General features: G+C 49.5%; 1 protein-coding gene across 1 annotated transcript in view; it reads left to right on the forward strand.

Annotated features, from left to right (window-relative positions):
• slc44a4 (solute carrier family 44 member 4) overlaps window positions 1-12,687 on the forward strand; it is a 90,337-nt gene that overhangs the window by 977 nt on the left and 76,673 nt on the right. The gene's annotated exons all lie outside the window — the stretch shown is intronic.

Raw genomic sequence — 12,687 nt, forward strand, 5'->3', positions numbered from 1 at the left:
GTGGGGCTGTCGGGCACTGGCTGGGGCGGTGGGGCTGTCGGGCACTGGCTGGGGCGGTGGGGCTGTCGGGCACTGGCTGGGGCGGTGGGGCTGTCGGGCACTGGCTGGGGCGGTGGGGCTGTCGGGCACTGGCTGGGGCGGTGGGGCTGTCGGGCACTGGCTGGGGCGGTGGGGCTGTCGGGCACTGGCTGGGGCGGTGGGGCTGTCGGGCACTGGCTGGGGCGGTGGGGCTGTCGGGCACTGGCTGGGGCGGTGGGGCTGTCGGGCACTGGCTGGGGCGGTGGGGCTGTCGGGCACTGGCTGGGGCGGTGGGGCTGTCGGGCACTGGCTGGGGCGGTGGGGCTGTCGGGCACTGGCTGGGGCGGTGGGGCTGTCGGGCACTGGCTGGGGCGGTGGGGCTGTCGGGCACTGGCTGGGGCGGTGAGGGTGTCGGGCACTGGCTGGGGGGGTGAGGGTGTCGGGCACTGGCTGGGGGGGTGAGGGTGTCGGGCACTGGCTGGGGGAGTGAGGGTGTCGGGCACTGGCTGGGGGAGTGAGGGTGTCGGGCACTGCTGGGGCGGTGAGGGTGTCGGGCACTGGCTGGGGCGGTGAGGGTGTCGGGCACTGGCTGGGGCGGTGAGGGTGTCGGGCACTGGCTGGGGCGGTGGGGCTGTCGGGCACTGGCTGGGGCGGTGGGGCTGTCAGGCACTGGCTGGGGAAGTGAGGGTGTCGGGCACTGGCTGGGGGAGTGAGGGTGTCGGGCACTGGCTGGGGGAGTGAGGGTGTCGGGCACTGGCTGGGGGAGTGAGGGTGTCGGGCACTGGCTGGGGCGGTGAGGGTGTCGGGCACTGGCTGGGGGAGTGAGGGTGTCGGGCACTGGCTGGGGGAGTGAGGGTGTCGGGCACTGGCTGGGGGAGTGAGGGTGTCGGGCACTGGCTGGGGGAGTGAGGGTGTCGGGCACTGGCTGGGGGAGTGAGGGTGTCGGGCACTGGCTGGGGGAGTGAGGGTGTCGGGCACTGGCTGGGGGAGTGAGGGTGTCGGGCACTGGCTGGGGGAGTGAGGGTGTCGGGCACTGGCTGGGGGAGTGAGGGTGTCGGGCACTGGCTGGGGGCTGGGGCTGTCGGGCACTGGCTGGGGGCTGGGGCTGTCGGGCACTGGCTGGGGGCTGGGGCTGTCGGGCACTGGCTGGGGGCTGGGGCTGTCGGGCACTGGCTGGGGCTGTCGGGCACTGGCTGGGGCTGTCAGGCACTGGCTGTGGGGGTGGGGCGGTCGGGCACTGGCTGGGGCAGTGGGGCTGTCGGGCAGTGGGTTGGCTGGGGGAGTGGGTTTGGGCATGGGGTGGAGTTGAGTTGTCCTGATTTGGACAGGGTGGGCCAGTGATTGGGGAGTGGGAACCCAGGGTAGGGATTGGGTGTGAATTGGATAGGATGCAGTCTGGAGCAATAATTGGGGAGTGCGTTGTTGGGGATGGGCTGCGATTGGGCATGAGTTAGACAGGATGGAGCAGGTGTTGTCCTGTGGCTATTCTTCCTTTGACTATCACAGTCCATGTAATTTATGGGGCTGTTTTAATCCGCTTTGTTTTCTTTCTGTTGGTAAAAATCTGACTGCTGAGAAAAAGTGTTGGATTTTTGAGTTTCTGTTGGTTAATTAAACCTTTCATGTGTTCCGACCATCCTTTCCTTCTGAAAGTCTCTTCTGAAAATCCACCACCTTTTAAAAAAAATGGCTGTCTTGGTTCTGTAACTAACTTGTTTGTTGAAGGTAATGTTTGTTAAAGGTAATGTCTATAATTGTAGTCTGTCGGTCATGTGAAAAAGACTGTGTGCAGTTGGGAACCATGGTGCGTGATGAGTTACTGCTGGCAGGTATAGTACACATGGTCCCAAAGCTATTCAGCAGTGTGACTCCCGTATGATGGCTTTTGATTGAATGTTTCCACATGATTTCCTACCAGCACTTTACCCAAAGTGGTTCAAGTATTAAGCACTATTCCAGTAAGTGAGTTCCTCCCATAAACAATTATTTGGTACACTGGAGCTGCAGGTGAGAGTAGGCCTTGCATCATTGGCTGGTTTGAGTTGGGAATGTTATGAGCTCAAAAGCACAGCTCTTCAGGACAAGAGCATATTGTTTTACTTGATTTTTGTTTCCTGGCCCCCTCTGTGCGACTCTGAACAATAGATTGGGTCGAGGAACTGGGTTGCGAATGAAAGAGAAAAGACTCTCCATCTAAATAATCCCACGTGATGTGCGCTGGGCAAAGAGAGAGACTGGTTTTTCTAGTTTGAGTGGTGAGATGTTTGAAATCGAAGTATCCTTTACTTTTCAAGGAAGTGAGTAACTTACCTCCTGGTTCCCCAAAATCTGTCCATCATCTTCAAGGCACAAGTCAGGAGTGTGATGGAATACTCTCCACTTGCCTGGATAGGTGTAGCTCCAACAACACTCAAGAAACTCAACACCATCCAGGCACAAAGCAGCCCGCTTGATTGGGATCACATCCACAAACATCCACTCCCTCCACCACCAACGCTCAGTAGCAGCAGTGTGTACAATCTTCAAAATGCACTGGAGGAACTTACCAATGCTCATAAGACAGCACCTTCCAAATCTATGACCATTACCATCTAGGAAGGCGAGGGCTGTAGACACATTCGAACGCTACCACCTGGAATTTCCCCTCCAAGCCACTCACCATCCTGACTTGGAAATGTATCGCTGTTCCTTCACTGTCATTGGATCAATATCCTTAAAACTTCTTCGCAAACAGCACTTTGGGGGTACCTACACCACATAGACTGCAGCAGTTCAAAGAAGACAGCTCACTACCATCTTCTGAAGCCCAAATACCATAATAGAATTATTAAAATTCACAATGTGATTTGGTTATTTTGAAAGGCTTGCAGCTGTCCACGTTTGGTCTGTTTCTGAGTAAACACCCTCTCCTTATCCCCAGCATGCCTGCCACTTGACTCCATTTTGTTCCCTGAATGCAGAAAAAACGGCTGCCTGACATTACTGTGGGGGAGGGAAAGGGTTTTTGGATTTGAGCTCTGAATAACCTGCTGAATCTGGAGTCGGTGGCACAGTGCTTAGCATTGCTGCCTCACAGCTCCAGGGACCTGAGTTCAATTCTGGGCTTGGGTGACTGTCTGTGTGGAGTTCTTCCCGAGTCAGCGTGGGTTTCCTCCTGGGTGCTCCGGCTTCCTCCCACAGTCCAAAGGTGTGCAGATTTGGTGGATTGGCCGTGCTAAATTGCCCAGAATGTGTAGGTTAGGGGTTTCGTCATGCCAAATGTATGGGGTTAGGGTGGGGGAAAGGGCTTGGGTAAGATACTCTTTCGGAGAGAGTCGGTGCTGACCCGATGGGCCGAATGGCCGCCTTCTGCACTGTAGGGGTTCTATGATTCAGTGCCTTGATGGAAAGGGGCGCTGCTGTCTGAACAGAGACTGGGGAACCAAACTAGTACTACAAACTGAAGAAAACAAGCAGGGGATATGGGGCACTGGGCCACAGGAGATGTGGGATTTGGGAGGTGTGGGGTGGGTCCACGTGGTGGCGATCTGTGTGGCCATAGGGGCTCCTGGCAGGGGTGCCTGGAATACTGAAGCTGGTTTTCTGATAAACTCACAGGAGCCTGGCATGGGCAAGGTGATGCATCTTAGGGTTTTAGATTTTTGGTGTCATATTTTGGATGGCAGAAGATCAGAAGGCCAATATCACATATTAACCCCAGTTTGCCTGTTGCTCCCAAGTTATGCCAAGAACTTTGAAGAATTTCCAGAAGATTAAGCCAATGCAGATAGAATCATTTTAATTAACCGATTTCTGAAGGCACTTTGGATTATTGCATTGCCCATGTTATATCACAGTGTGAAGTAGCAAATGCCATCAGTGGTGTGATGGAACTGACTAACTTGTAATTCAATTATTTCCCAATTGAGGGTTATTTATAGTTGCGGTATCGCTCTTAATATGCTTAAAATGCTGAGTGTAGAGCTTTTGACTTTTTGTCTCAGAAATCATTCCCTGTTCCTTGACATTGAAAAGTGATGTGTAACAGTGCAATAAACTTGTAGCATTCATTAACCAGGGTAATCATCAATGCCTTTGAACTTCAAGGAGCCAAGTGCAAGAGTATAAGGAAGGATCTGCTTGTCCCAGGAGTACAGTGAAGGTGGCATAGTTGGTTAGTTGACCAGAAACCTAGGCTAATGCTGTGGGGGACACGGTTTCAAATCCCACCATGGCAGCCGGTGGAATTTAAATTCCATTAACAATGCTGGAATTAAAAGCTTGTTTCAGTGATGGTGACCATGAAACTGCCATTGAACATTGTAGAACTCATCTGGTTCCCTTGAGGGAAGGGAATCTGCCATCCTTATCCAATCTGGCCTGCGTAAGACTCCAGATTTGCAGGCAATGTGGTTGATTCTTAACTGTCCTTCAAATTGGCCGAGCAAGCCTCCGATCAAAGGCAATAAGGGATGGGCAACAAATCCTGACTTTGCCAGTGGTGCCCACCTCCCCTCCCCCTTCTTTACTCTATGAGGGGATGAATTGGATTGATTCCAAGGATGAGGGAAGCTTGAGTAAATTGCCTGATCCTCTCTAGAGTTCAGAAGAATGAGAGGTGCTGTAATTGAAACATAATTCTTAAGAGGCTTAACAGGTGAGGTGCTGAGAAAATGTTGCCGCAGGCCGGGGAATTCTAGAACATGGGATCACGGTCCCGCAATGTTTAGGGCCGAGATAAGGAGGAATATCTTCATTCAAAAGGGTTATGAATCTTTGGATTTCTCTAATGCTAGGGGACTGTGGATGTTGCATCGTTCAGCATATTCAAGACAAAGATGGATAGACTGTTGGGTGCTGTAGATAGAGCAGGAAGACAGAGTTGAGATAGAATGTTGACCATTGTTTGTTGAATTATAGAGCAGGCTCGGGGGGCCTTAATGGCCTACTCCAGCTCCTATTTCTTCTGCAAATATTCACTATGTTTCACAGGATTTTGGCATGTAGACCATTGAGAGCTTTAAAACTATCCTAGCCAGGTTACCAGGCTGACTGCCTCAGTAATTAAGATGGGGGACAATCCCCACTGTTGTTTCAATCCCAGTCAACTCTTGTCGACCCTTTCTGACCAACGATTCCCTATCCAGTTGGCAGTTGATTATAGATGGACACTTGTGGGCTGCACTGGAATGCCAGGGTGTGGTCCTCACCCGCCGGTTGAAGGAAATCAGCCTCGAGTCAAGGGTGGAGTTGGTGAGGTACGTTTTGCACAAGGAATGTTCTTTGTTGCCAACATTGCCTGTGAGGGAGGATGTGGTGTTTCGCGGACAAGACGTTACGGTACGCTTTCCCATCCTTTTTCAACCATGTGTACTTATTCTTAGCCGAGGCAATGTGTTTTATACTTCCAACATTGCAGCTTAGAGGCTTGCTATTCCCCACTTTCTGACAGGGTGGGGACCTCCTAACACAGAATGGTTACAACATCAAAAGGGACCATTTGACGGACCATGTTCATGTTGACTACCTGCAAGGGCAACTCCACAAAGTCCCACATCCCGCAACAAGAACAAAAGAAATGAGAGCAAGAGTAGACCGCCATTCAGTCTGATCGTGGTGAACTTGGGTCTCAACTCCCTCTTCCTGCCCACTCCCCACATCCCTTAATTCCCTAAGAGACTAAATATCTGCGTACCCTAGCCTTCAATTGATTCAATGACTGAGCCTGCACAACCCTCTGGGAGCAAAGAATGCCAAAGATTCACAGCCTTTTGGATGAAGAAATTACTCCTCTTCTCCTTCCTAAACAATTGGCCCTTTACCCTGCTCACGTGTTTTAAATTCCCTGACCCAGTGGAAACAATCTTGCAGATTCTGCCATATTAAACCCCTCCAGAATTCTGTAGCTTTTGATGAGATCGCCTCTCATTCTTCTAAACTCCAGGGAATCTAAGCTCGATTGACTCGAGCTCTTATCACAAGACCTTCATCCTAGGGACCAATTGGTGAACCTTCACTGTATCATAGAAACATAGAAAAACTACAGCACAATACAGGCCCTTCAGCCCACAAAGTTGTGCTGAACATGTCCCTACCTTAGCGATTACTAGGCTTACCTATAACCCTCTATCTTACTAAGTTCCATGTACTTATCTAAAAGTCTCTTAAAAGACCCTATCGAATCCGCCTCCACCACCGTTGCTGGCAGCCCATTCCACGCACCCACCATCTTGTGAGTGAAAAACTTACCCCTGGCATCTCCTCTGTACCTACTCCCCAGCACCTTAAACCTGTGTCCTCTTGGGCATGATGTGGAGATGCCGGCGTTGGACTGGGGTAAACACAGTAAGAAGTTTAACAACACCAGGCTCTTGGGCAACCATTTCAGCCCTGGGAAAAAGCCTCTGACTGTCCACTCGATCAATACCTCTCAACATCTTATACACCTCTATCAGGTCACCCCTCATCCTTCGTCTCTCCAAGGAGAAAAGGCCGAGCTCACTCAACTTATCCTCATAAGGCATGCTCCCCAACCCAGGCAACATCCTTGTAAATCTCCTCTGCACCCTTTCTATGGCTTCCACATCCTTCCTGTAATGAGGCGACCAGAACTGAGCACAGTACTCCAAGTGGGGTCTGACCAGGGTCTTATATAGCTGCAACATTATCTCACGACTCCTAAACTCAATTCCTCGATTGATGAAGGCCAGTACACCATACGCCTTCTTAACCACAGCCTCAATCTGCACAGCTGCTTTGAGCGTCCTATGAACTCGGACCCCAAGATCCTTCTGATCTTCCACACTGCCAAGAGTCCTACCATTAATATTATATTCCACCATCCTATTTGACCTGCTAAAATGAACCACCTGACACTTATCTGGCTTGAACTCCATCTGCCACTTCTCCGCCCAGTCTTGTATCCTATCAATGTCTTGCTACAACTTCTGACATCCCTCCACACTATCCACAACACCTCCAACCTTTGTGTCATCAGCAAACTTACCAACCCATCCCTCCACTTCCTCATCCAGGTCATTTATAAAAATCACAAAGAGTAAGGGTCCCAGAACAGATCCCTGGGGCATTCCACTGGTGACCGACCTCCATGCAGAATATGACCCGTCTATAACCACTCTTTGCCTTCTGTGGGCAAACCAGTTCTGGATCCACAAAGCAATGTCCCCTTGGATCCCATGCCCCTTCACTTTCTCAATAAGCCTTGCATGGGACACCTTATCAAATGCCTTGCTGAAGTCCATATATACTACTTCTACTGCTCTTCCTTCGCAATGTGTTTAGTCACATCCTCAAAAAATTCAATCAGGCTCGTAAGGCATGATCTGCCTTTGACAAAGCCATGCTGACTATTCTTAAGCCTCTCCAAATGTTCATAAATCCTGCCTCTCAGGATCTTCTCCATCAACTTACCAACCACTGAGGTTAGACTCACTGGTCTATAATTTCCAGGGCTATCTCTACTCCCTTTCTTGAATAAAGGAACAACATCCGCAATCCTCCGGAACCTCTCCCGTCTCCATTGATGGTGCAAAGATCATCGCCAGAGGCTCAGCAATCTCCTCCCTCGCCTCCCACAGTAGCCTCGGGTACATCTCATCCGGTCCCGGTTACTTATCTAACTTGATGCGTTTCAAAAGCTCCAACACATCCTCTTTCTTAATATCTACATGCTCAAGCTTTTCAGTCCGCTGCAAGTCTGCACTACAACCACCAAGATCCTTTTTCCATAGTGAATACTGAAGTAAAGTATTCATTAAGTACCTCTGCTATTACTTCCGGTTCCATACAAACTTTCCCACCGTCACACTTGATAGGTCCTATTCTTTGACGTCTTATCCTATTGCTCTTCACATACTTGTAGAATGCCTTGGGGTTTTCCTTAATCCTGCCTGCCAAGGCTTTCTCATGACCCCTTCTGGCTCTCCTAATTTCCTTCTTAAGATCCTTCCTATTAGCCGTATACTCTTCTAGATCTCTAACATTACCTAGCTCCCTGAACCTTTTGTAAGCTTTTCTTTTCTTCTTGACGAGATTCATTACAGCCTCGGTTCCTGTAACCTACCATAACTTCCCTATCTCATTGGAACATTGCTATGCAGAACTCCAGACAAATATTCCCTGAAAATTTGCCACATTTCTTCCGTACATTTCCCTGAGAAAACCTCTTTCCAATTTCCTGCCTGATAGCCTCATAATTCCCCTTACTCCAATTAAACACTTTTCTAACTTGTCTGATCCTATCTCTCTCCAATGCTATTGTAAAGGAGATAGAATTATGATCACTATCTCCAAAATGCTCTCCCACTGAGAGATCTGGCACCTGACCAGGTTCATTTCCCAATACCAAATCAAGTACAGCCTCTCCTCTTGTAGGCTTATCTACATACTGGGTCAAGAAACCTTCCTGAACACACCTAACAAATTCCTCCCCATCTACACCCCTTACTCGAGGGAGATTCCAATCAATATTTGGGAAATTAAAATCTCCCATCACGGCAACTCTGTTATTATTACACCTTTCCAGGATCTGTTTCCCTATCTGCTCCTCAACATCCCTGTTACTATTGGGTGATCTATAAGAAAACACCCAGTAAAGTTATTGATCCCTTCCTGTTCCTAACCTCCACCCACAGAGACTCCGTAGACAATCCCTCCATGGTGTCCATCTTTTCTGCAGCCGTGACACTATCTCTGATCAACAGTGCCACTCCCCCACCTCTTTTGCCTCCCTCCCTATTCCTTCTGAAACATCTGAAACCTGGCACTTGAAGTACCCAGTCCTGTCCCTGAGTCATCCAAGTCTCTGTAATGGCCACCACATCATATTTCCAAGTAGTGATCCACGCTCTAAGCTCATCCACTTTGTTCACAACACTCCTTGTGTTAAAATAGACACATCTCAAACCTTCGTTCTGAGCGCTCCCCTTCTCTATCACCTGCCTATTCTCCCTCTCACACCGTCGACAAGCTTTCTCTATTTGTGAGCTAACCTCCTCTCTCCCAGTCACTTCAATTTGATTCCCACTCCCCAACCATTCTAGTTTAAACTCTCCCCAGTAGCCTTAGTAAACCTCCCCGCCAGGATATTGGTCCCCCTGGGATTCAAGTGCAACCTGTCCTTATTGTACAGGTCACATCTGCCCCAAAAGAGGTCCCAATGATCCAGAAACCTGAATCCCTGCCCCCTGCTCCAATCCCTCAGCCACACATTTATCCTCCACCTCATTCCATTCCTACTCTCACTGTCGCGTGGCACAGGCAGCAATCCCGAGATTACTACTTTTGCGGTCCTTCTTCTCAACTCCCTTCCCAACTCCCTATATTCTCCTTTTAGGACCTCTTCCCTTTTCCTACCTATGTCATTGGTACCAATATGTACCATGACCTCTGGCTCTCCTCCCTCCCCAATTCAGGATATCTTGGACGCGATCAGAAACATCCCGGATCCTGGCACCAGGGAGGCAAACTACCATCCGAGTTTCTTGACCGCGTCCACAGAATCGCCTGTCTGACCCCCTCACTATAGAGTCCCCTATCACTACTGCCTTCCTCCTCCTTTCCCTACCCTTCTGAGCTACAGGGCCGGACTCTGTGCCAGAGGCACGGCCACTGTTGCTTCCCCCAGGTAGGCTGTCGTGTCCCCCCCCCCCCCAACAGCACTCAAACAGGAGTACTTATTGTTAAGGGGCACAGCCACTGGGGTACGCTCTAGTACCTGACCTTTCCCCTTCCCCTTCCTAACCGTGACCCACTTGTCTGCTCCCGTGGTCCTGGTGTGACCACCTGCCTGTAACTCCTCTTTATCACCTCCTCATTCTCCCTGACCAGACGAAGGTCATCGAGTTGCAGCTCCAGTTCCCTAACGCGGTCCCTTAGGAGCTGCAGCTCCAGGCACCTGGCGCAGATATAGACGTTCGGGAGGCTCGGAGACTCCAGGACCTCCCACATCCGACATCGAGAACAACAAACTGGCCTCGCACTCGTAATTCCCCCTTTCTTCAAATAACACAGGAAACAACTAAGAACTAAACCTACCCTGCCTCTCCCGTTTCCACCTAAGCCCGTTGAACCAAAGTCCTTCAGCCTTCACTCTGTTCCCTCTCACTCCGCTGCCCGCTGGATAGCATCACCTTAAATACAAGCACATCTTTTTTATAAATGTGGAGATCAAAACTACACACAGTATTCCAGGTGCGGTCTCGCCAAAATCTAAAACATTTGTAGCCGAACAATTGTTTTGATTCTAGCACCCCAATCCCCTCGTAATAAAGGCCAACCTGCCATTTGCCTTCTAAATTTCTACTTCCCCAACATTTGCCCCTGTGGCCTTGCAAATCTTTTCAGATGATAATCCTGTGAAAGCCTTGGTTACATCTGCCTCCACCACATTCTCAGGCAGTGAAATCCGGATCCTAAGTATAAAATATTCCAGAACATCTGATGTCTATTCTCAATGTGTTTGGGAGGGGTGAAAGAGACAGGGGTGGACTCAAACTCACCAAATTTTCCAGCTTGTGATGTTAAGCACTGGATCAAGGACCAGGAGGCTATTGATAGGGTGGGTTTAAAAAGTAGATCTGTAGTCAGCACTCGACCGAAACACATTCTCTAGTTAGTACTATGACAGAGCGAGGAGGAAATGATTGAATATTATAAATGGCAAGCTCTTTGCCACTGAGGTAGTGTCATTAAACACAAGCAGTTTCCCTGTAGAGTGGAAATATCAATGAAAGCTAACATTGCTCATGTTTTGGGTTTAATGGTAATTTGGGTGAATTGAACTTTCCAAATGTGCAACCTCCACCAGAAAGAAGCACAAAGGCAGGAGGAGAATGGGAGCACCATCACCTGCATGGACTCCTTCAGGGGGTATACCATCCAGACTTGGAACCAAATCATAGGAGCAGGAATCAACCACTTAGCCCCTCAAACCTTTCTGCCTTTCAGTAAGATCTTGGATCTGCAGCCCCTTTTGCCTATATCGCCCGTTCTTTCACTGCTGTTGGGGTAAAAACCTGGAACTCCCTCCCTAACAGCCCTGTGGGTCTACCTATACCAGGGGACTGCAGCGGTTCAAGAAGGCGGCTCACCACCTTCTCAAGGGAAGTTGGGGATGGACAGTAAAGTTGGCCTTGTCAGCAATGCCCACATCCTATAAATAATGTTTAAGTTTATTTCTCAGCGTCACAAATAGGCTTGCATTAACACTGCAATGAAGTTACTGTGGAAATCCCCCAGTCACCACACTCCGACGTCTGTTCGGATACACAGAGAGAATTTAGCATGGCCAATGCACCTAACCAACATGTCTTTCGGACTGTGGGAAGAAACCGGAGCACCTGGAGGAAACCCACGCAGACATTGGGAGAACATGCAAACTCCGCACAGACAGTGACCCGAGCCGGGAATCAAACCCAGGTCCCTGGCGCTGTGAGGCAGTGCCACAATGAATATAAATAAAAGGAGCCTGGGACTTTATTACTGGTAGGTCGTAGGCATTTATGTAACGGTGAGGATTTTATCACTCTGTGACCGTGAGCAATAAGCATCTATTTTGCAATTGCTGTAAATGAATAATAAAAAACTCCGCATCATATTTTAATTGGACTCCTGACTGGATTCAGGCCTATCACATTCCAGGAAATATCCGTGTTTATTGTTTGTTGCGCACCTCTGGGGATCTTTTATGATGTGCACAGAGTTCAAGGTCCTGGTGTGGCTTTAAGCAAACAACATTTCTTCACAAAGTCTCAAGCCTACGCTGAATCTGTGGGGTTGAATTTGTGTTCATTGTTTGGATGACTGTGGTGGATGAGATGCACATGACATCGAATTGATTGACAAACTCGGGGGAGGTCGGGGGGGGGGATGGAGGAGAGGAAAGCAGCTTATGTTTCTCTCCACCAAGTCATTTGCTATCCTGGTTAACTTCCTGGGATTGCTGATCCAGAGTGTCAGGTGCCCACTGGTATCTCAAGGGGATATTTTTCCACATGCGAGACTCAAGTAATCTTGCTGCATAGGGTAAAGATTCTGCTTCGGACACCGTGACATAGGCTTTGAATGTATTAACAGTGCACATTCTAGCCAAGTCTGGTGTGTCATGTTATAATACTTGACTCTAACACCGAGAACTCTCTCTTATCAGTAGGAAATATCCAGTATTCCACTTATTTCCCCCAATTACCATGGCTAATCCCCCTAACCTGCACATTATTAGACTGGGAGGAAACCGAAGCACCTGGCAGAAACAGACACAGGGAGAACGTGTGGTCTCTGCATAGATAATCACCCAAGGCCGGAATTGAACCCAGGTCCCAGGCACTGAGGCAGCAGTGCTAACCACTGTGCCACCATGATGTTAAGGGCAGTCACTCTCACCTCACCTGTTCATAGATTCCATACAGTGCAGAAGGTGGTCATTTGGCCCATCGAGTCTACACTGACCACATTCCCATCCAGGTCTTATTTCCATAACCCCACATATTTACCTGCTAATCCCCCTGACACTAAGGGGCAATTTAGTATGGCCAATCAACCTAACCCGCACATCTTTGGACTGTGGGAGGAAACCAGAGCACCCGGAGGGAACCCATACACATTCTCCCCGTGGATGTGGGGAGAATGTGCAAACTCCACACACAGTGACCTGAGATCAGAATTGAACCC

This window comes from Mustelus asterias, chromosome 8, assembly GCF_964213995.1.
Source record: "Mustelus asterias chromosome 8, sMusAst1.hap1.1, whole genome shotgun sequence".
In the NCBI taxonomy this organism is placed as follows: Eukaryota; Metazoa; Chordata; class Chondrichthyes; order Carcharhiniformes; family Triakidae; genus Mustelus; species Mustelus asterias.